Source organism: Macaca nemestrina, chromosome 11, assembly GCF_043159975.1.
Source record: "Macaca nemestrina isolate mMacNem1 chromosome 11, mMacNem.hap1, whole genome shotgun sequence".
Taxonomy (NCBI): Eukaryota; Metazoa; Chordata; class Mammalia; order Primates; family Cercopithecidae; genus Macaca; species Macaca nemestrina.
In genome coordinates this window covers 133,455,136-133,480,520 of record NC_092135.1, presented here as the reverse complement: position 1 = coordinate 133,480,520, position 25,385 = coordinate 133,455,136, and the positions used below count along the sequence as shown (strand labels likewise).

General features: G+C 45.0%; 1 long non-coding RNA gene across 1 annotated transcript; it reads left to right on the top strand.

Moving 5' to 3' along the window:
- LOC112425217 (uncharacterized) lies at positions 1-23,424 on the top strand. The gene is made up of 3 exons (XR_011609626.1): positions 1-25; positions 20,688-20,819; positions 23,275-23,424. It is a non-coding gene; the product is annotated as an uncharacterized lncRNA (long non-coding RNA).
- Positions 23,425-25,385: the final 1,961 nt, after the last annotated feature.

Genomic DNA, 25,385 nt, shown 5'->3' with positions numbered 1-25,385 from the left:
AGAAAATGTCACACTCCTTTAATGGGTATGAGAACATTCTTTCCTTTTGATTGAAAGGGATCCAGGCAAAGTTCAGGGTTACTGTACAAGGAGGGTACTTTTGCTTTTGGAAAGCCAGTGAGACAGGTTAGGTCCAACAGAGGTGGGAAATAGACCAGATACCCTGTGGAAGACCTGAGGCATGGAGTTTGGCGTGACACAGACACATCACATATTTCTAAGTCTCACTACTGCCCTGAAAGTTAAACAATCATGACACCATTGGCAGATAAAGAAGCTCAGAAATAATGTGCTTGCCCAGATCCTATAGTTATTAATTACGGGCCTGGGACTGAAACCCAAGTCTGTCTGGCGCCAAAGATTACGTTTTTTTTCACTGTGCTAGTCCTCGTCTGAGAGAAATGGAGAATCACTGGGGGATGACTTCTGATAAAAATGGCCAAGGAGAGCTGTTGCAGTAATGAACTGAGATATTCACACTCAGCAAGTGTTACCTTTTTGTCATTAATCGGTTCTGACATCTCAAAGCCAGGTTTAGCCTTGGAGCATTGGATTCAGGAAAGGATTAACTGTGGCAAATTATAGAGATGTATTTGAATCTACATCTCTGCATAATAGGATTGGAAGAAGTTCATGAGAGTTAAGAAATACTGATAAATGTATCAAATTAAAATTAGACATTTAAATAATTTCAGTCACTGCTGGAGAAGGAGAAAGTTGTAGACTGTTTTAAATGCAGGTGAATTTTTTCCCATTACTTCTAATGGCTTCAGGAATTGGGTTAGTGACAAGGATCTGGGTCAGAGTCTACTCTTTACTTCAAATCCCCATATTCTGCTAAGGCTTGGCTTGCCTGACCGGGACACCAATCAAGAGTCTGAGGACAGGGAATTGTACTGGAGAGGGGAGGAATTCTCCCTAAAGGCAACACTAGAAAAAGCCAAGATTTAAATGATGGGATGATCGCGTGTTTAACCTCTAAGCATAAATGTTGAGAGACTGTATTGAAGTATCAAATCTAGATGCGGTAACTCATACCTGTAATCCCAACACTCTGAGATGCTGAGGCAGGAGGATGACTTGAGGCCAGGAGTTTGAGGTCAGTCTAGGAAATGCAATGAGACTTTGTCTCTACAAAAAACAAATTAAAAATAAAAAAAAAAATTAGCCAGGTGTGGTGGCACATGCCTATAATCCTAGTGTATTAGTCCATTCTTGCATTGCTATAAAGAACTACCTAAGACTGGGTAATTTGTAAAGAAAAGAGGTTTAATTGACTCATAGTTCCACAGGCTGTACAGGAAGCATGGCTTGGGAGGCCTCAGGAAACTTACAGTCATGGCAGAAGACAAAGGGGAAGCAAGCATGTCTTACATGGTGGGAGCAGGATGAAGAGAGTGAGGGGGAGGTGCCACACACTTTCAAGAAACCAGAACTTGTGAGAATTCTGTCACGAGACAGCACTAGGGGCATGGTGCTAAACCATGAGAAACCACTTCCATGATCCAATCATCTCCCACTATGCCCTACCTCCAACACTGGGAATCACAATTCAACATGACATTTGGGTGGGGACACAGAGCCAATTCTACCTCATGGCATATTATTCCATCCTGGCACCTCCCAAATCTCACATCCTTCTCCCATTGCAAAATACAATCATCCCTTCTAACCAGTCCCCCAAAGTTTTAACTCATTTCAGCATTAACTCAAAAGTTCACAGTCCAAAGTCTCATCTGAGACAAAGCAAGTCTCTTCTGCCTATGAGCCTGTAAAATAAAAACAATGGGTATACAAGCATTGGGTAAATACTCCCATTCCAAAAGAAAATAATTGGTCAAAACAAAGGGGCTACAGGCCCCATGCAAATCTGAAACCCAGCAGGGCAGTTGTTAAATTTCAAAGCTCCAAAATAATCTCCTTTGACTCCATGTCTCATATCCTGACCACATTGATACAAGGGGTGGGCTCTGAGGCCTTGGGCAGTTCTGCCCCTGTGGCTCTGCAGGGTACAGCCCCAGGGCAGTTTTCATGGACTGGCGTTGAGTGTCTGCAGCTTTTCCAGGCACACAGTGCAAGCTGTAGGAGGATCTACCATTTTGGGGTCTGGAGGATGGTAGCCCTCTCCTCACAATTCCACTAGGCAGTGCCCCCCTGGGGACTCTGTGGGGGGGCTACAACCTCACATTTTCCATTCACACTGCCCTAGTAGAGGTTCTCCATGAGGGCTCCACCCCTGCAGCATACTTCTGCCTGGAATCAAGTGTTTTTATATATTCTCTGAAATCTAGGCGGAGGCTCCCAAGCATGAACTCTTGCCCTCTACACACTTGTAGGCTTAACACCACTTGGAAGCCACCAAGGCTTGCAACTTGCACCCTCTGGAGCAGCGGCTTGAGACATATCTGGAGCCCTTTTAGCCGTGACTGGAGCTGGAGTGGCTGGAACACAGGGAGCAGTGTCCTGAGATTGCACAGGGCAGCAGGGTCATGGGCCCTGCTCACAAAACCATTCTTCCTTCCTAGTGCTCTGGGTCTGTGATGGGAGGGGCTGCCGTGAAGATCTCTGAAATACCTTCCAAGCATTTTCACCATTGTCTCGGCTATTAACATTTGGCTACTCTTTATTTTTGCAAATTTCTGCAGCCAGCTTGAATTCCTCCCCAGAAAATGGGGTTTTCTTTTCTACCATAAGTCCAGGCTGCAAATTTTCCAGTATTTTACATTCTGCTTCCCATTTAAATTTAAGCTCCAGTTTCAGATCATCTCTTTGCTCATACATATAAGCATGAGCTTAAATGCTCTGCTGCTTAAAAGTTTCTTCCTCCAGATACCCTAAATCATATCTCTCAAGTTCAAAATTCCACAGATCTCTAGGGCAGGGACATAACACCTCCAACCTCTTTGCTAACTCATAACAAAGGTGACGTTTGCTCCAGTTCCTAATAAGTTCCGCATCTTCATCTGAGATCTCCTCAGCTTGGACTTCATTGTCCATATCACTATCAGCATTTGGTCACAACAATTTAACAAGTCTCTAGGAAGTTCCAAACTTTCCCTTATCTTCCTGCCTTCTGAGCCCTCCACACTCTTCCTGTTACCCAGTTCCAAAGTCACGTTCACATTTTCAGGTATCTTTATAGCAATGCCTCACTTTTGGTTCCAATTTTTTGTATTAGTTCATTGTCACATTGCTATAAAGAGACCGGCTAATTTGTACAGAAAAGAGGTTTAACTGACTCACAGTTTCACAGGCTGTACAGGAAGCATGGCTAGGGAGGCCTCAGGAAACTTACAATCATGGCAGAAGACAAAGAGGAAGCAAGCATGTCTCACATGTCAGGAGCAGGAGGAAGAGAGAAGGGGGAGCTGCTATACGCATTTGAACAACCAGATCTTGAGACAGCACTAAGGAGATGGTGCTAAACCATCAGAAATGGCCCCCATGATCCAATCACCTCCCACCAGGCCCCACTTTCAACACTGGAGATTACAACTGGACATGAGATTTGTGTAGGGACACAAATCCAAAGCATATCACCTAGTTGCTTGGGAGGCTGAGGTGGGAGGATTGCAGGAGCCCAGGAGTTTGAGGCTGTAGTGAGCCGTGATTGCACCAGTGCACTCCAGCTTGGGTGACAGAGTGAGACCCTGTTTCCCCAAAAAAAAAAGAAAAAGAAAACAAAGAAATATTAAGAGTACCGGAGCTGAGCATGAGATCAAGGTCATAAGAAGCTAAGACAGTTAGAGTGAGTGCTGTGATGGTCATAGCATGCCCCCACCTTTCCTCATTTTGCTGATGTGCATGTCCTTTTGAACTGAGCAGGTTTAATGGGAAAATGCAAGGAAGGATAGTCCCAGTGGTTTTTAATCTGGGGTCTTGGACTGGCTTCATGGAAGGACTCCATGGGCAGCTCCTGTAATTGTCTGCAGTATTTTGTGTACATGCATCCACTTCATTTTTTAAAAATTTTCTGCTCTGGCTCTTACTTTTTGGCTACTGCTGCCTGCAAGACCTCACAGCTCCCCTGGCTGGTGGTTTTCATTATGTTGGGCACATGTGCATGCCAAGGATGCTGCCTCCGGGTGTCTCTAAAGCTGATGGCTTTTTGTGAGTCAAGAGTGGAACTGGTTCAGAAGAGAGGTAAAGAGAAGGGCCTTTCCCCCATTCATGCTTTGTACATGCTTTGTCATGTCACCTCTCAAGGCTCTGTTCTGCTCAGGACTCATAGTGTTCTTTCATGAAAGCAGTTCCTTCAGCACCCAGCCCAAACTCTCTAAACACAGGGCCCCAAACCTAGTTCAAAAGCCAGAGGCTGCAGAAAGGAACTGCTACTCCTCCGCATTTATCCGCTATGATGACCCTTCTCTCCAAACTAAAACCTTCCTTTTATAACCTCACTACTATGCGCATTAGTTTCTTTTTTGGGTATTTTTTTATATTTTTAATTGACAAAATTGTATATATTAATGGGGTAGAGCATAATTTTTTGGAAACATGTAGGCATGGGAGAATGGCTTGTATTAGTTTTCTATTGTTGCTGTAATAAATTATCACAAACTCAAAGGCTTAAAACAATACACATTTACTTATTTATTATTTTACTTTTTTTTTTTTGGAGACAGAATCTTGCTCTGTTGCCCATGCTGGAGTGCGATGGTGTAATCACAGCTCACTGCAGCCTTGACTTCCCAGACCTAAGAGATCTTCCCATTTCAACTTCCCAGGTAGCTGGGACTACAGGTGTGCACCACCACACCTGGTCAATTAAAAAAAATTGTTTTTGGTAGAGATGAGGTCTCCTTATGTTGCCCAGGCTGGTCTCGAACTCCTGGGCTCAAGCAACCATCCCTCCTTGGCCTCTCAAAGTGCCTGGATTACAGGGGTGAGCCACTGCACCCAGCCACAAATTTATTATAGAATTTATATAGAAAGATTCCAAAATGGATCTCACTGGTTAAGATCAGGTGTTGGGAGGGCTGCTTTTCCTCTGGAGGCTCTAAGGGAGAATCTGTTGATCTGTTTTCTTGCCTTTTTCATACTCTTAGAGGCCACTGGCATTCCTTACCTTGTGGTCCTCTTCCATCTCCAAAGCCAGAATAATCCAAATTCATGTTTCTCACATCACATCATCTTGACCCCGACCCTTTGGCCACTTTATTTCACATTAAAGAACCTGGTGATTGCATTGGACACACTCAGGGGCTGCTACCAGATAATCCAGGACAATCTCTTCATTTTAGGGTCAGCTGATGAGTAACCGTAATTTCCCCTTGCCATGTAATGTGGCCTATTCCCAGGTTTGGGGTATTAGGACATGAACATCTTCGTGAGAAGGGCTACTATCTGCCTATCATCCTATACAAACATAATTCTAGGTGCAAACAATCCAAATGGCAGGCACTATTAACTACACCAGGAATCTGGGCCAACTCAGCCAGCCAATATTCCCTGCTATGGTCATAGCTATTATTATTACATTGAAGGTGCACTTACATAGGGAAGTATTGTTTTGTCTGTTCATCTCTCTCCTGGTGAGAGCACTTTCCTTCCAGTGTGTGGGTGGGCTTGAGATCCTATGGTTAGAGGACTCAGGGCCAGGAGCTAATAATCATTGACTCAGGTCAACGTTGATGGATCTGGTCTGAGAACCTGACCCAAGCCAGCCTGCTCAGCACATCTAAAAGTTCCTGGGACTTCTCGCACTGCACCTGAAAAGGTGGAGTGTGTCTCTGATGGTGGGAGACCCAAGATGTCACACGTGGCAGGTGCTGGCCACCATACTTCCAGCCACATGGGGAAAGCCAGCTCAGGCCGAGAGGGAATGAGGCTGGAAAGCAGAGACGAGGCTGAGATGGGAGAAGAATGAGAAAGACAAGCACCCTTGGAGTCCAAGCTCTGGTAGTTTCAGCTGCTTTGCATCCTGACCATCCTGTGCTGGCGTTCATTAACCTCTCCTTCCACCGCATCAACTGACATGGTGTTCTTCCAATAACTTATCCCTTTTGTCTAAGCTAGTAGGTTTTTGTAGCTAACAGGTAAAATAATCTTCACTAATACTACTTATTGTAGAAGTAAAGACAAAAAGTGTAAAAGGAACCTAGAGTTAATAAGAAAAGGTGTCTGTTATAAGGAGGAGGAAAAACCTGCAACAACAACAACAACAACAAAAAGACATTTTGAGTGTGAAAAAGAGAAGAAAGAGACATGAGGAATCAAAGCGTAGAAGTGTTAAAATGGGAAAATGACTTCCTCCCTTCACAGGTCTTCAAGTAGAGGCCGATAGAAAGATAGTTTGTGGGCCAGGTGTGGTGACTCATGCCTGTAATCCTAGCACTTTGGGAGGCTGAGGTGGGCAGATCACGAGGTCAGGAGTTCAAGACCAGCCTGACCAACATGGTGAAACCTTGTCTCTACTAAAAATACAAAAATTAGCTGGGCATGGTGGCATGTGCCTATAATCCCAGCTACTCAGGAGGCTGAGGCAGAATTGCTTGAACCTGGGCGGCAAAGGTTGCAGTGAACTGAGATCGCACCACTGCACTCCAGCCTGGGTGACAGACCAAGACTCTGTGTCTAAAAAAAAAAAAAAAGAAAGGTAATTTCTGCATTTGGATGATGATATTTCAGATCGTTGATGCATCTGAAATTCTATGACTAGGATACTCCAGTGCTCTAGTTTTCTACTTCCCTTTCTCTCTTTCTCTACAACTTTCCTCTCCAGCTTTCAATTCATGGAGAGAAATCCAAAAGCTAAATAAAAATCACAGACCAGAGGGGAAGAAAACTCTGTTAGATGGTGATGACCTACGGGACTGTCCTCACTGTAGTTTCAGAAAGTAGTTTCTAGGACCTGCCTCCCAAATTGGGAAAGGTTTTGTAGTATGAAGGATATTGCATGTGGCTTCCTGCACATGAGGGTATATCTCACGTGTTACGGTGCCTCAATGCTCATCTTCAGAATTGTAGAGCTGGAGAGGAGAGAGTTAAGTTATAGTCCCCAAAATGAGAGAAATAAAATAGTTTATTGAACAGAGGACTGGTAGAATGGGCACTGGCTATAGGAAGCTTAGAGGAGACATAACCAGAGTTTTTATGACAGGGCTGGAAGAGAGGTACAAGAGTGATAGGTCACAGGAAGAAATGCATTCAGGCACCTTTCCCCAGCTTGAGGCAGGGCAGGTATAGATGGATGTTTTGTGGTTGGGAAGATGTAGGAGTGGGAAGCTGGGGTACCGGTGGTGAAGGCAGTGTTCTGGGCAAAAGAGTGATGTGACAAAGTTGGGTGAAGATTTGGCTGGGACAGGGACAGGGTAGCAAATGATACAGTTGAAAACAATTTGCCAGAAAGCCATTTGGGAGAAAGCAAAATGGCCAATGGAAAGCAAATTGGTTGAGGCAATAGTTTGGTCCATAAAGAACATCCATAATATTTTTAGTATTAGTAACTTTCATGCACCAACGGTTGCATGGTTTTGCAACCATTTGCAAGTTTTTTCAGAATTTTTTCTGCATTTGAATTACTTAAAATTTCTAATTAACATCCAGTGAAGTTTCTTGGCCAAGATTAGCTGGAGCTGGGGGAAAGACAGGTGACCTAGAACTTTTGGTTCAAGAAGTTGTAACATCTGAACTCAGGGAGAAAATGTGATTAAGTTCCAGAGTAAGGTCAGGAGCTATGGCCTGTGAGCTTGGAAAAGAGGATGGAGTCTGGATGTTGGAAAGGGGCCGATTTGAACCTGAAACGCGAGGTCAAGAACAACTTTAGAGCACAGGTCATCTGGGCTGTGGTTCAAAGGTGAAATCGTCATGGTGGAGTATTTCCAAATCAAGGCTTTTGTAAGCCTTAAATTCCACCCTTATGAGTAACAACTCTGAGTCATAAAGTAGTGGAGAAGATGCCTGACAATACTCAAATCCAAGTTCAATACGGGCATTACTCTGTTTTTGCACTGCTATAAAGACATACGTGAGATGGGGCAATTTACTTGAAAGACAGGTTTAATTGATTCACAGTTCTGTGAACTGTACAGACTTCTGCTTCTGGGGAAGCCTCAGGAAACTTACAATCCTCATGGAAGGTAAAGGGGAAGCAGGCACGTCTTACCATGGTAGAGGGAGAGAGAGAGAAGGGGGAGGTGCTACACACTTTCAACCAGCCAGATCTCGTGGGAATTCTCTCATGAGACAGCTCTAGAGGGATGGGGCTAAACCATTAGAAACCACCCTCTTGATCCAATCACCTCCCACCAGGCCCCACCTCCAACACTGGGGATGGAAATTCAACATGAGGTTTGGGTGGGGAACACAGAACCAAACCATGTCAGCACAGGCTCCCAGAGGTCTCCTCTGCTATCTCTCCACTCTTTGGAAGAATGTCAGGGGCTGATGGAAGGCTTTGAAACCAAAAGGGACCTACCAGGGGAAACCTCATATGAATACGAAGAGCTGGCAGGGGCTGTACTGCCCACAATAATGTCCTCTCTTGCTAGAGAAAATTCATTCTCCTGTTCAGCTGACCCCATTGCAGGAACTTCTGCCCTCTTTGGATGTCATTGGTTGCCACTATAAACTGAGCATGTCAGCACATAGAGAGAGGCCTTTCTTTTGATTTTTGATCACCTTATGATTTGATTTATTTGAATTCGATAACTTTTTTTTTTTTTTTTTGGTCAAGATGGAGTCTCACTTTGTCTCCCAGGCTGGAGTGCAGTAGTGTGATCTTGGCTTACTGCAATCTCTGCCTTCCAAGTCCAAGCGATTCTCCTGCCTTAGTGTCCTGAGTAGCTGGGACTACAGGCGCCTGCCACCACGCCCGGCTAATTTTTTGTATTTTTAGTAGAGACGGGGTTTCACCATGTTAGCCAGGATGGTCTTGATCTCCTGACCTCGTGATCCGCTCGCCTCGGCCTCCCAGAGTGCTGGCATTATAGGCGTGAGCCTCCGTGCCCGGTCAGACTCTATAACTTCTACCTGAACCCTTTCATCCCACCTTCCCCAGGGCTGTGTGAAAAGCGCAGACATCACAGAGTCTCTGAGAACTATTCTGTGGTGACGGCTTTCTCATTGAAAACCTGAGGACCAGAGCCTGTGGCGTGGTTGAGTGCCTTACAAGAGTGTTTTCTAATTGAAAAAAGTCGTAATGCTCATGCCAATAATTTAGACAACTAAGAGATAAAAAATGAAGATAAAATTCTTCTTCCTATCTCAGGACCTCAATTTTTTCCCCTGGGGGACTCCTGTTATTTTCCAGGGGGTAGTCTATGACCCGTGTATCGTTCCAGAAATGTCCATGCCTGTATTTATTTTTGAACTAAACCAATTCATTTCAATCAGTTGTCATTATTTTCCTCTGGTAACTCTGTCTTGAAACCAGGCTGCAGTACCCATGACGAGCGCCACGTTCTCTAAAACGAGAAGAGCTGGCCGGGCATAGTGGCTCATGCCTGTAATCCCAGCACTTTGGGAGGCTGAGGCAGGTGGATCACGAAGCCAGGAGTTCGAGACCACCCTGGCCAACACAGTGAAACCCTGTCTCTACTAAAAATACAAAAAATTAGCCAGGCATGGTAGCAGGCTCTGTAATCCCAGCTACTCAGGAGGCTGAGGCAAGAGAATTGATTGAACCTGGGAGGCAGAGGTTGCAGTGAGCTGAGATGGTGCCACTGCACTCCAGTCCTGGGCGACAGTGCGAGATTTCGTAACAACAACAACAACAACAACAACAACAACAACAACAACAACAACAGAAGAGCCTTTGGCAGACCATCCTTGCCAGGCACCTTCTTGAAAATCCCATTCTTCCCGTTTTGGGTTGATCTTGTCTCTGAATCTGTTACCTTCTCTCATCCCAATGGTGACAGCTGACATTGCTGCTGATGGCCAAACCACAATACTAAATTTCAAAGTGTTAACAGTTCATTTTCTCCAGCCATAGGCTTGTCTGGGGGACTTAGCCTCTCTTCCTGGGGTGGATTCCTGGTTGGTTGAGGACTTGGACTCATACAGATGGAGGTCTTCATTTCTTAGAGGCACACAGTTGGCTGCAGGGGTAAGGAAGCAAAGCAAAGCCCACGTGGCAGGAGGCCACGAGGCACCTCTAGCAAGGTGGCAGCTCCCAGCTCCAGGGCCGCCGGGTTAACAACTGAGAATGTTACCCGGCGGCAAGGGAGAGCTGGCTTCTGGCACATTCTCGAGGGCATCGTGGTATCTTATGTTGCCGACGGCTGTTTCTGTTCGAAGGTATTATTAGACTGTCACGCAGATGGAAATAGCATCGTGCTGGCAACGTCACATACTGATGCCCGATCTGGGATGCGCACCGAGAGGCCTCATTTCATTCCCTTCCTGGGAGGCAGGTGCCACCACTGCCGTGGTCCTTGCTCTGCAAAAATTCTTCCTCGTGTGGATGTTTCTAATTGTCTGCCTTCCCTGCCAGTAAATGTACAGCTTGTCGGAGAAGACTGTCACGTTAGGGAGCAGTTTGCTTCACGAGCTTTGTTATTTTTCTATGACAGCTGTCCACGTAAGGATTAAAATCCTGAGAAAGCTTGAGTGTCGCCCCCTCTACCCCCAGAGAAACCTGGCCCACCAAATGCTAGAACACGCAGTGGTTTGCTGATTTTCCTCCTTACTCTGTGGAAGTCCGCTTTAAACGGTGCGTCCCGAGGGAAGCCCAATCGGTGTATTTATACATGAGGATGCCTAGAAAGCCACGTCTTCACAGTATTTCATATATTTACAGAAAACAAACATATGGCTCAGCAGTGTGGTGAATATATTTTATATATCTATAGCTGCATATTTCTACCTTTTGGTGTGTATCTAAAACCACAGATTATTAAAGTTGAAACAGGTGGTAGAGATCATCCTGTAACTAGTAGATTTCCGTGCCACAGTTCACTTTTAGGTGAGGAAAATGAAAACCTACGGAGAGTAAATGACTTGCCCAAGGAGGCAAAGCTATTATAGTCGGTGACGGAGTCCGGCTAGAAAGCAGGGGGCTGCTTTTTCCTGGTTCCTGCTTCACCCCAACAGGATCAATTCCTGCTTCTCTCTGTCCTCTCTGTGCCTCCAAAAACTAACTCCTTGAGTCGCATCTCCTGGGCTCCCCTTGCCGTTGGCTTCTGGTTGGGTTTGGCTAATGAGAGGCACTGGTGTAAGGTGGAGGGGAGGTAGAGAGGGATGTTGGGGTGTTTCTGCCCACCACCCCCTGCTTTGACATCCCACCTCTGACAGTAGCTCTGCCCTTCATGACGACAGCTTTCTCCTCTAGGTTCCAGCTCTCACCTGCCTTTCCTTGTTCCTTTGGTCATAGGGAAGGTGGCACTGCCTACTGTGAGAAGTCTCAGGGTTCCCCACCGTCTCCTATGTGGTCCCCCAGCCCTACCCATGCCTCCGTAAAGAATTATTTCTCTAGAGTCTCTTCCTTTGGACAATTTCCTGGTTGGTCCCTGACAGATGTGCCTGGTGTCCTGAAGGCTCTTCTCACTCCCCTGTGCTGCCTTGTGGCTGCGTCCGCAATCAGTCTGCACAGCCTGCACAGTGCGTGGGGCTAGCAGGCCTTTGGCAAACACTGTGGAAAGAGTAAATGAGTGCCTGCAGGAAAGAAGAGAAATGCCCAAACAAGGAACATGACCTAATATTTGAGGAAAATGTACCCATTTTGAAGTTTTTATAGAGTAGGAAAATAATGTTAAGAAGTAAAACTATTGATACAGAGGAGTTCAGAGAAGGTACAAGGATGGTACAAGGAAAAAAAAATGTGGCCTAACAGAGCTGTAGCCTCATTCGTGCTCCCAACTAGAGAAGCACAGCTGGCAGATGTGTCTGTGAAAGCAAAACAGACATTGCCCTTTTGAGAATGGTGAACCACAAGCCACAACAGGAAGAAATCTGCCAGAGCCTTAGAGATCTTCTCATTCTACTTCCTTATCTTACGGAAGAGTGGTACGTGGTCTAGGAGAGTGGGAAACTTGAGGACGATCCCTAAAGGTTCACACCTCTGTCCCTGGCACCTGTGAGTATGTCCCCAGTGTGGCAAAAGTGACTGCAGAGGGGGTTAAGCTGAGGATCTTGAGATGGGAGATTATATCCTGGGTTATCTGGGAGGCTCAATGTAATCACAAGGGTCTTTATAAGAGGCAGGAGGTCGGACTGAGTAGTAGGAGCTGAGATGATGGAAGAAGAGGTTGCGGTGATGCAAGGAAGGGGCCGCAAGCCAGGGATGCAGGTGGTTCCTGGAACTGGAAAAGGCCAGGAAATGGATTCTACCCAGAAGGGTATGCAGAAGGAATGCAGCCCTGCAGAAACCATGATTTTAGACATTGGCCCTCCAAAACCGGGAGAGTAAATTTATGTTGTTTTAAGCCACCGCATCTGTAGTAATTTGCTACAGCAATGCTATGGACTGAATGCGGTCTTCTCCCCAGTTCGTAGGTTGAAGCCCTAAGCCCTGATGTGACTACATTTGGAGATGAGGTCTTAAGGAGGTAATTAAGGTAAAAGGAGGTCATAAAATCTGATAGGGCTAGTGTCCTCATGAAAAGACACACTAGAGAGCATGTCCCCTCCATGTGCACACTTAGAGGGAAGGCCACGTGAGGACAGAGTGGCCGTCTGCAGGCTGGGAAGAGCCCTCATCAGAAACCAGCCCTGCTGGGCCTTGGTCTGGGACTTCCAGCCTCTAGACCTGTGAGAAATCAGTTTCTGTTGTTTCAGCTGCCCAGCCTGTGGTATTTTGTTATGGGAGTCCCGGCCGACTAGTATAGTCCTATAGAGCAGGTCAGAAATGCTGTGGTCTTTCCTGGGCCTGTCCATCACTCCTGCCTGGGCTATGGGATCACAGGCATCACATATCACCTCTGCACTTCAATTTCTCTACCTTGAAAATGAAGCTAACAATATAAGTCCTTGAATACTTCATCAGAAGGTACTAAGGGTATAATGCAATGATGAGGAAATACTCTTTTAAAATTGTACAGTGTCAGCCAATTATAAAGGGCAATATTTTTTATAAACTCAAGTTTTGTTGTTGTTGTTGTTTTTTGAGACAGAGTCTCACTCTGTTACCACAGGCTGGAGTGCAGTGGCATAATCACAGCTCACTGCTGCCTTGAACTCTAGGGCTCCTGCCATCCTCCTGCCTCAGCCTCCCAAGTAGCTGGGACTACAGGCATGCTGGGACTATAGCCTCCCAAGTAGCTGAGACTACAGGTATGCACTACCATGGCCGGTTAATTGTTTTGTTTGTTTGTTTGTTTGTTTGTTTTGGTAGAGATAAGGTTTCACCATGTTGCCCAGGCTTATCTTGAACTCCTGGGCTCAAGGGATCCGCCCACCTTGGCCTCCTAAAGTGCTGGGATTACAGGCGTTCGCCACTGCACCAGCCAAACTTGAGGTTTGAGAGGCGGTGTATTATGGGGAACTGCCCAGCCAGGTACTTCCCAGGGTGTGGTTACCTCATCTACAAAAAGACAGATGAAGGTAGATCACTTGCCAGGGCCCATCACCATCCGGACTCCATGTACGGGGCACTGCTCCTCCTGTCCACAGCACCTGGACACACCCACAAGCCCAGGATCCAGCACCAGGTCAGTTCATGGGAGCAGGGCGTGAACATTAGTGATAACGACAGCAGAGGGCCATCTCAAGGCACTAGTCACTAAGATTGTGCTTTACAGAAGCTCATAAAATGTGACTTAGGAAATGGGCTATTGGAATGCAGATTTGGCTTATTAAAGTGACAGGCTTAGTCCAAGGTCCCTTAATGGGACAGCATTAACCATAAACTCACAGCAGTCTGTCCCTGGCCATATTATGGGTTACCCAGAAAAAGTAGAGGGCACTGAGATGACCAAAGTGCTGCAGAAACTCTGAAGCAAATAATTACAGAGGCACAGCTGGAGAAGAGAAGAAGCATTTCCAGGACCAGAGAGGGCTGCACCTTCAAGACTAGAGAGGCTTCCATGGGGATTGGCCCCTGGGGCCTTCAAAAGAGACCTGGCTGCTTAAAAGAGTGTGGAATTGGCTTGAGAATGGACAAACAGACCAAAGGAACAGAATAGACTGAAGAAATGCAATAAAGAGCTCAGAGACAGACATGAGTGCATATGGAAATCTAACATGTGATAAAGGTGGCATCATACATCAAGGGGAAAAGACAGGCTGTTTTGAAAATAGTGTTGGGAGAACTGGCCATCTCTATGGAGAAAAGTGAAACTAGATTACTGTCCAGCATCACACACAAAGGTGGAATCCAGCTGGACCTGAATGTGAAGGGTAAACTGTAAAATTTATTATGTGTGTATCCTTTTGACCTAGGGAGGAAAAGGACTTCTAAAACAAAATTTCAATATCACAAACTATAAGGTAACACCACGCCAAAACAGAAAACCAATGTGATTATATCAAATCGATGATTTTGCCTTTTGTTGTTCAAAAAGTACATCAAACTCTTACTACTCAATACTTGAAAAAAAAAAAACAATTTAATAATGAACAGAAGATCTGAGTGGACATTTCTCCAAAGAAGACATATAAATGGATGATAAGCACATGAAAGATGCCCAACATCATAGCCATTAGGAAAATGCAAATCAAAGCACAGTGAGATGCCACTTCACACCCACTAGCGTGGCTGTGATAAAAACGACATCACTAGGATTGGTGAGAAAGTGGAGAAACTGGAACCCTCATGCATTGCGAGTGGAAGTGTAAAGTGGTGCAGCCACTGTGGAAAACAGTTTGGCAGCTCCTGAAAATGTGAAACACAGAGTTACTATATAATTCCATTTTTAGGTACACATTAGAGAGAAATAAAAATATATTTCCATATAATAATTTGTAGACATGAATATTCATAGAAGCATTATGCATAATAACCAAGAAGTGAAAACCCAAAGTCGATTCACTGATTAATGGATTAACAAAATGTGGTATAGTCAAGCAATGAAATGTTATTTGGCAATAAGGAATGAAGTATTTTGGGAGGTTGAGATAGGTGGCTCTCTTGAGCCTAGGAGTTCAAGACCAGCCTGGGCAATACTTGGAAAAAAGAAAAATCCTGGCATGGTGGTGCGTACCTATGGTCCCAGCTACCTGGGGGCTGAAGTGGGCAGATCACTGGAGTCTAGGATGTTGAGGCTGCAGAGAGCCGAGATCGCACCACTGCACTCCAGCCTGGGCGACGGGGTGAGACACTGTCTCAAAAAAAAAAAAAAAAAAAAAAGAAAAAAAAGGAATGAAGTACTAACGAATGCTACCACAAGTGAACCTTGAAAACATTATGCTAAGTGAAAGAAGCCAGCCTTAGAAGACTGTATATTATATAATTACATTTATATGATTGTCCAGAATGGACAAACCTATTGAGGCAAAAAGTAGATTAGTTATTTTATAGGACAGGGTGCTGGGAAGTGACTGTTAATGGGCATGTGGCTTATTTGGGAGCTGATGCAAATGTTATCAAAATTGATTGTGGTGCTGGTTGCACAACTCTGTGAATATACTAAAAAACCATTGAATTGTACACTTTAATGGGGTGAATTGTACAATATATGATTTATTTCTCAAGTTGTTAAAAAGTACACCATAAAATTAGTAAAAATATATCAAAGTGGGAAAAGGCATTTGTCTGTAATTGAAAAGGAAATAATACTTAGAATATGTAAGGAGCTACTGCAAACCAACAAGACAAGGATATAAACAGGCAATTTACAGAAGAAAAAAAACTCAAAGAATAACAATCATGTGAACTCCCTCACAAAAATAAATGCAAATTAAAACTATAATGAGAGCTCACTTTATTAGACTGGCAAAAATTGGAAGAATAGCAGCTGGATAGTGCTAGTGTTGGCAGGGCTGTGGCATATGGGGACCCCCATGCTCTGATGTGAGGAGTGTAGACTGGTACATTCCTTGAGAGATCAATCTGGAAGAGTTCAATTAAGCATGCCCTTGGGATTCCGTGGGGTTCTGTGGAATTTATATGCACACACACCACCAACAGTCCTCTCTGTGTCGATCAGGGCATAGCCCAGTGTGTTTATGTGTATGTGGTAGGGTATGGAGACAGCTGAGCACCCATCACTTGGAGGGTGCATAGATAGAATGTGGGAAACACCACAGGGATCCATGTAGTCCTTCCAAACGATGGAGGAGGGGCACACATAGCCACATGAATACACCTTAGGAACTTCGTGCAGGATGAAAAATTAAAAGGCAGGCTGGGCACGGTGGCTCACGCCTGTAATCCCAGCACTTTGGGAGGCCGAGCAGGGCAGATCGCCTGAGGTTAGGATTTCAAGACCAGCCTGACCAACATCGTGAAACCCCATCTCTACTAAAAATACAAAAATTAGCCTGGCATGACTTGGGAGGCGGAGGTTGCAGTGAGCTGAGATTGCACCACTGCACTCTAGCCTGGGCAACAAGAGTGAAACTCCGTCTCAAAAATAAAATAAAATAAATAAATAAATAAATAAAGAAGCAGCTATGCAAGGCAACCTTATTTGTAGAAGTCATACAGGTACACACCAAGAAATAGGCACTTTCTAAGGTTACATCTAAATAACAAGATGCATATTATCCATTGGTCTGGTTGCCTAGGATGGGGTGGTTAAAATAGTAGTGAAAAGAGGCAAAATAAATAATAAGAAGAGAGAAGGGAGATTTGAAAATACTTTATAAGGTTCTGGTCTTCCCACTGTCTAGAGAAAGCAACCCATGAGGTTGTTTTTGCACACCTCTTTCTAGTTTAACCCATTTATGCCTAAGGTTGCTATTTTTGAGTTTTTGCAATCAGACCTTGGCGATGAGCTTGAGCAGTAGGAAATAAATAACTCCCATATGCTCAGCATTCCAATAATGGAACACTGGGCATACATGTGTTTTAATGAGCTCACGTGGCCCCTCTAGAGCTCTTTTTTTTGACAATGCCCATTCCCAGGCCAGAGCTTTGCATCTTTTTCTGTTGGTCTGGGGTAGGAACAGTCTCACTTTGTGATTCTGACACAGGTGGCCCTTAGGCCATTGGAGAAGCTGATCAAGACAGACTTTGACTTCCCTGTTTTGGACACATGCTCCCCTTGCTCACTGCGGCTGGACTTGGCCTTGGTCTGGTCTGTGTAGTCTCATCTTGCCCCACTGGGATCTGCTGTCTGCTCTTCACTAACCCAGCAGCTAGACTGGTCCCCATTCTGGCTTTGCTGGGTGGACGTGGCATTGGCCCTGACCATCTGCCTTGCTGGCCTTCATTACAGCCAGACCCCTGCCCAGGGCTCACAGCTCCTGTGACCTCATCCCCAAGAACCAACACAGGGCAATGTCTCTTACTGCCTGTAAGAGCTTGTTGTCCTGCAGCAAGAACGACTGTGGACCCCAAAGCCACAGGAACGCCTCTGCCTGCAGGGGATGCCGGGTCAGGCTGAGGCACGCGTGGGAAAGTGCTAATCAGGACTTTTCTCTCTGGGTGGCTCACGCCATCCTGGCAGAAAGGCAGCGGGTCACTGTGTGGCCACACAGCCCAGAGCCATTCGGGGGCAGGAGGGAACATGCAGAGCGGAAATGAAATGTCCCCTCTCGGAGCTGCCAGGCCAGATGATGTGCCCCGAACAGTCGCGACTTTCTTTGTGAGAACCAGGGCTGCATAATGCGCGTCCCCGAATAGAGCCCCGTCACCCGGGAGACAGAGGCCTTTTCTTCCGCAGGCTGGTGACTTCATTGTACATTCCCAGGCCGCGGGAAGCTCCGGGAAGCCTCTCTTCCGCCAGGCCTCGGACAATGCCGGGGAAGCAGAGGAGGCCCTCGCGGGGGCCTGGACATGGGCAGCGCCGGCAGAGAGGGGTCCACATTGCCACGCTGGTCATGTCGAGCCCAGGCTGGCCACAAAAACGGCCTCTGTGAATGGGGATCAGTGGGGCAGGGGCTGGTTTCCTTTCACACCTCCCCGAGGAAGAGGCTGAGATGGAAAACAGCAGGCGAAGAAGGAGCCGGGGAGCTGGGGTCGGGCGAGCACAGGCCCAGAGCTCCATCACACACTGACTCCCCTGGCGGGGACTGGAATTTACATGAACGAGTTCGGGAATCTCTCACTGTCTTCTTAGCTGTAAAAGGAGCTCCCAACGGCCACTCACGGGATGGCTATGGGATTAAATTTCACTAAGTGCATAATAGTCCTTGCAAGATAAAAGTTAGGAATCTTTCAATTGACACTGCCCTGAAACTCTACTATGGGCCAAACAATGAGCCCTTATTAATATCAATGGATACAATCTAAGAATAGTTTGCAAAACAGATTTTCTTATTTCATCTCATTGGCCCACTTTATAGTTGAAGACATTGAAACTCAGATAGTTGAGGCAAGGTGCTCACCCAGCGCACGGGAATTGGCAGATCTTTTATCTCCAAGTTCAGTGATTCTTCCCCTGTGCTAACAATGTGTCTTTTCTATGTCCCAATAGTTTACCCAACTGGGAATTCTGCCCCTTCTGGAAAACTTGACCGAGCCTCTGTCCAACACAGAAGTGATTCATTTTCAGATCACTGTCCGCGGACAGCCCCCGCATTGTCTGGCCTGACCTATTTCTCCTCCCTCTACCCAGGGCAGAGAGAAGCCTTTCTTCCCAGCTGTGCCTCCTCTTTCAGATTGCCCACCACTCTTTCGATGGCTTGATTTGAGACTGTCCCCTCTGCCGTACACCCAGCATTGGTGAGGCCAGGTCAGGCAGGCATCCAACCTCAGCCATGGAATTCAACCTGCAGCTGTGCACTCATGCAGCTGGCAGCTTCAAAGGACAAATGCTAGCATTTCCTCCAATTCTGAGGGCTTCTTAGAGTTGAATTCTCACTGACTTCTCTTGGCACTGGTCAGGATGAGGGTCTTAGTACAGTGACCCTGGAGTGCTAGCCTTTATTGTGGTCTTTAGCATGACTGGTCCTGCAGTGATGCACGTGGTAGAAGAAATACCAGCCCTTCATTATCAAGACTTTGGGCCCTTTTCTTCTCTAACTAAACAGGTGAGTATATGACAGTCACTGGCACTGTGATTGACTGATAGAAGAACACCACGGACACTCAACAGAGGAGAGCATGGGGACCAGGTGTCTACCTAAGGCAGGACATGGCCCAGCATGTGCTTTCTAGAAGCTCAGAGCTGCACAACTGAGCCTACAGGTGACTGACCTCTCCTGCCAGGAGCGAGGAATCCGCCGGGTGTCAGGAGCTGCTTAGCATCTGGAGCACATCAGGCATCTCCAGATGTGGGGTACCGTTTGCCATTAAAGAAATTGACATTCTCTTACTGGGCCTGCGGTCGTCTTTAGTCAGTCATCTTCAATGATCATCTTACGTTGGTCACGAGCCACAGCAGGCAAGGAAGTGGGAGCAGCATGACATGGTGAAGAGGTCTGAGGCAGGAGTCCAGGCTCTGCAGGAGGGAATCTGGTCTTGAATCCTGTCCTGACACAAACTGTGTGAGCTCTGCCAAGTTCCCTCTGCTTCTCTAGACTGCAAATCTCTCTTCTGTGAAATGAATGTGTTTGTTTCCTATTGCTGCTTGTATAAGTCAAAGTTCTTCAGAGGAACAGAACAATAGGATTCATATGTATATGTATATATACTTTTTTAAAGGGATTGGCTCTTGCGGTTATGGGGCCTGACAAGTTCCTAGATCTGTAATTGGCAAGCTGGGGACCTGGGAGAGCCAAGGGTGTAGTTCCAGTCCAAAAGCTTAGCAGGCTCCAGACCCAAAAAGAGCTGACGTTTCAGTTTGAGTCCAAAGGCAGAAAAAAATCAAACAAACAATGCTCCAGCTCAAAGGCAGTCAAGCAGGTGGAAGTCTTCCTTTACTCGAGGAAGAGTCAGCCTTTTTGTTGTATTCTGGCTGTCAACTGATTGGACGAGGCCCACCCGCATTAGGGCAGGCCGTCTGCTTCACTCACTGTACTGATTCAAACGCTGATCTCATCCAGAAACGTCTTCAAAGACACACCCGGAATAATGTCTGACCAAATGTCTGGGCACTCTGTAGCTGATGAAGCTGATACATAAAATTAACCACCACATTAACTTTGTCTAAGATGTGTTCTTTCTACTACAATTATACTCATTCTCCCTCTGGCAAGTTATGAGGAAAATCGACCAAAAGCCAGACACTAGGCTTGGTGTTTGGTCCTAAAATAACTCAGGAAAGGTTTCTAGAACAGCTAGATTTGAAGAAAAGAGTTGAACTTTAGGAGTCTCCTCCTTCATGTGTTAAGCACCCAAGGCCTTATTCTGATGTGAAAGACAAGGATGAAATGGGAAGATGTCCAATGAGGACGCCATATTTCTAATATGGAGAGCAGAAGCCAAATGGGAGACAATGGAGAGAAAATCCAGTTAGAGTTTTGAGAAAACATTCTAGGCAACCAAACAATACACCAACCAACCAACCAACCAACCAACCAACCAACCAACCAACCTATCCACCCACCCACCAACCAACTAACTAACCAACCAACCCATCCACCCACCGACCAATTAACCAACCAACTCACTCACACCCCTCCTCCACCACCAACCAACAAACCAACCACCCCCCACACAAACAGCTTTCGGTTGCACATAACCAAAGCTGTTGTTGAGTGGAAGTGGTAATTGTCTAATTAATAATCTGTTTCATTATTTTTCGGATCACGTTGCACAGGTTACATAAAGCTGAATCATTTGGGGGAAGTTTCCTAAAGACACAGAATGCAAAACCCCATCTCACTCTTCTTGAATCAGAATTGCTGACTGTGGTGCTCAGGAATTTGCATTTTTAATAAGCTTCCCTCAGGTGAGTCTAATGAATGCAATTTGAGTATTGCTTAGTATATGCAGCTTTGATGTGTTACAGGGATTAGAAGAGTTTTCTGATTTTGACCTTCCCATTTTGAAATAAGTAGATTCACCTTTTTTTTTTTTTTTTTTTTTTTAGACGGAGTCTTACTCTGTCGCCCAGGCTGGAGTGCAGCGGCACGATCTCCACTCACTGCAACCTCCGCCTCCTGGGTTCAAGAGATTCTCTTGCCTCAGCCTTTCGAGTAGAGGTGGAGTTTCACCATGTTGGCAAGGCTGGTCTCGAACTCCTGACCTTGTGATCTACCCGCCTCGGCCTCCCAAAGTGCTAGGATTACAGGTGTGAGCCACTGTCCCCGGCAAGTAGATTCACTTTTACATGACAAAGAAGACTTTGTCACTCCTCCCACCATTCATTAGTCACTAACTCAAAGAGGAAGTTGGGACCAAAAGTCATGCATCTGAGAGGCTGCCATGATTTCTCCCCAAAACACATTGGCAGGTGTAAAATTACAGAATGAATCCATCCCACATGTGGGCTGTTTCTGGCTGGGTTTGACCCACTTGCATATCTGTGGGCTGCTCTGTCTAGACTCTTCACTATTCCAGCCACATTTTGTGCCTTAGAATGAAATTGCGGTCGAGATACTGATCTATGTTTTTGTCGGGGTGCAGGAACTTTATTCTATGTTGTCAGGAACCCCTCTGGGTGGTGTAATAATATTGTGAAATAGGTCTTTAACATATCTTTAAATCTTCATGTTTACTTTGAAAAGACTGGAAATTTTAGAAATATGCACTCACTTTTTGCACCATCTAGAATTAACAACTGATAGTATTTTGATTTATTGGCTTCCTTAGTTACAAAATTAATTAAAAAATTAAAATATTAAAGATATAGCTTACGTCCTTGTACTTATCAGGTCTACCACCCCCACTTCAATTCCATATTCTTCTCATCTCCCCCAAAGTCACCTACTTTCCTAAGCTTGGCACATGTCCCTCTGTTCCATTTGAAGATAATTTAAATGCATATGTCCACATGTGCACAGTATCTAGTATTGTTTTTGTGTTTTCAAAATTTCTCACACACATAGCATAAACTTTTTCTTATTCTGTATCTTGTCTTTTTCACTCAGTCTTTGACTTTTGAGTCTATGCATAGAGCCATCTGTGGATCTAATGCATCTCTTCGAACAGTTGAACCTTGGAGACCTACCCTTATTTTATTCATGTATTCCTACACCGATGGACATTGACACCTGGTTTCCTCCATTACAGATAACGCTACACCAAACATCTCCATACGTATCACTTTGTGCATAGAGTTTCTCTAGGATATAGAACTAAGAGTTAAATGGCTACACTGTGGAGCATGCACAATTTTTTTTTTTTTTTTTTTTGAGACGGAGTCTCGCTCTGTCGCCCAGGCTGGAGTGCAGTGGCCGGATCTCAGCTCACTGCAAGCTCTGCCTCCCGGGTTTACGCCATTCTCCTGCCTCAGCCTCCTGAGTAGCTGGGACTACAGGCACCCGCCACCTCGCCTGGCTAGTTTTTTGTATTTTTTAGTAGAGATGGGGTTTCACCATGTTAGCCAGGATGGTCACGATCTCCTGACCTTGTGATCCGCCCGTCTCGGCCTCCCAAAGTGCTGGGATTACAGGCTTGAGCCACCACACCCGGCTGAGCATGCACATTTTAAATTATCATAGATATTACAGAAACACTATGCAAAATGACTGAAAGAATTTATTTTCCCACCGGCAGTCTGTGAGAAGGGCATCCCTTCCTCTCCACTGATGCTGATGCTATGTACAGTTTACCTAATTTTTTTTTTTTTTTTTTTTTTTTCCGAGAGGGCATCTAGCTCTGTCACCCAGGCTGGAGTGCAGTGGCTCTATCTCGGCTCACTGCAACCTCCGCCTCCTTGGTTCAAGTGATTCTCTTCCCTTAGCCTCCAGAGTAGCTGGGATTACAGGCACCCACCACCATGCTCAGCTAATTTTTATATTTTTTTAGTAGAGAGGGAGACAGGGTTTCACTGTTTTGGCCAGGCTGGTCTCAAACTCCTGACCTTGTGATCTACTCACCTCAGCCTCCCAAAGTGCTGGGATTACAAACATGAGCCACTGCACCTGGCCAGTTTATCTAATTTTTGTCAGTCTGGTTGATGAAAATGATGCCTTGCTGTTGTTTTGCTTTTTGGGTTTCACTAATAATTGTTGAGACTGAGCGTGTTTTATAGGTGTCTATAATACTTTTTGATGAGTAATTCATTATCCACTCCTCTAGATTATAGATTAGAGACAATTTGTAAGTGATAAACTGTTTAGACTTTTAAAAAGACTATTTTATTATAAAATAATCAGTGATCACCATTAAAAATTAAAACTTTACAAATTTAAATGAAGTTAAATGTAAAATCCTCTGTTCCTCTTAACCCATTCCTATAGCTGGTGACTAAGCGGCTTATTGTCCATGAAGGGAGGCTTGTAAGTATCACATTTTAGGACATGCTGTGGAAGCCAGGACCGCCCTGCGCAGCAGCCGCTGTGAGCAGCTTGCGATTTGTGTGAATCTCCCTGGACTTCTTCCAGCTTACAGAAAAATAATAATGCAATGATTTTGTATATACCCTTTACCTAGTTTACCAAGTTGTTCACGTTCTGCCATATTTAAGCATACACTCTCTCATATACATATGCGTGTATACATATATGCACACAAGGATTGCTATTATTGCAGAGACATTTGGGACTAAGTTGGGGGACATCTTCATGTTTTACCACTAAATATCTCAGCATGTATCTCCAGAGAGCAAGGGCATTCTCTCATACGTGCAGAGTACAAATCATTTTCAGGGAATTTCACATCCATATAATACCACTATCTAATATACAGTCTATATTGATAGTCCACCAGTCATCCCAATAATGTCCTTAATTGCAATTTATTCTTTTGATTTGGGATCCAGTCCAGGGGCACTCACTGCCTTTGGTTGTCCTATGCCTTCAGTCTCTTTAACTATTGCTCATCCTCTCTCCAAGACACTGAGATCTTTTAAGGCACACAGGCCAGTTTTATAGAATGTCCCTCAGTTTGAGTTCATCTGAATGTTTCCTCACTGCTAGAGGCAGGTGATTCATTTTTGGCAGGAGTCCTGCATAAGTGATGCTGCCGTCTCAGCGCCTCACATCAGGAAGCTCCTGATGTCACTTTCTGTTACCCTCATTTCCCTTAACAGTTGCATGATTGTCACATTTCATCCTGTGGGTGTAGCAGAATTACTCCAACCCTGACCCTGTTGATGGCTTTTAGGTGATTCTCAGTGTTTGGCTAATGAAAGTAATGCTGCAATGAATGTGACAAGGAGTGTTGTAAAGGTTAGAATAGATAGAATGAATGTGATCAAGAAAATAAGAGAGAAGAAAGAATAATGGAGAACAGTGCTTTAATCAGACTTAGACATGAATCTTGATGGAAGAACGGTTGGCTGATGTGGGGAGGGGGACATGATGGAAAAAGACATGATCACTTTGGCTGCAATAAGGAGGATGGGTGGGAGAGCAAGACTGGAGGCAGGGAGACGACTTGGAAGCTATTCAAGGCAACAGTGAGGGAAGAAGGAATAGAGAAGAGAGAAGGACGAGGGAAGAGGAGATAAAGGCCTGAAGTAGACAGAGCAGGCGTGGTAGAGATAAAAATAAAGGGAACAATTAAAATAATTTAAATGAGTACTGACACATGCTACAACTTGGATGAACCTCACAAACATTATGCTAAGTGAAAGAAGTCAGTTGCAAAAGACCACAGCTTGCATGATTCCTTGTATATAATATATTCCTAATAGGCAAATCCACGGAGCTAGAAAGCACGTTCACAGTTACCAAGGGATGGGAGAGTGGGGAATGGAAGTGATGACTTTAATGGTACAGGGTATTTCTTCAATGTGATGAAAAGTTTAGCAACTAGAGAGAGGTGGTGGATGCCTAACGCTGGGAAAACACTAAGTGCCGCTGAATTGTACACCTCCAAAAAGTCAATTGCATGTTATCTGAATTTTACCTTAAAACAAACAAACAAACAAACAAAAAACCCTTAAAAGATACAAACCATCAGGATGCAGGATTTGACAGATTTTGTGAAATGAGAACTGGTTGTCTTTCAAGCTTTCTGGTTTAGGTGCCTGGGCAGAAGGTGATGCCATTAACTGAAATAAAACTTTGAGGAAAAGGGGCAGGTCAGAATGGGACAAGAAAATGATGTGTGCAGATGTTTGGAAAGTGAATCATATGGCAAAATGTCAGATGCATGCAAAAGTACCCAGAAGAGGGTGATGAAGCCCCAAGGGGCCATTATACAATTTCAACAGCAACCAGTCATGGCCAATATTTATTGCTTCTTCTGTACCTGCCTCCCACTTCCATATTATTTTGAAACAAATCCGAGATATCATATTCTGTTATCCATTAATAGTTTAGGACATGTCTATAAAATATGAGGAATTAAATAAATACTAAAAATGCTGTTATTGCAGCTAAAAAAATGAACAATGATTCCTTAA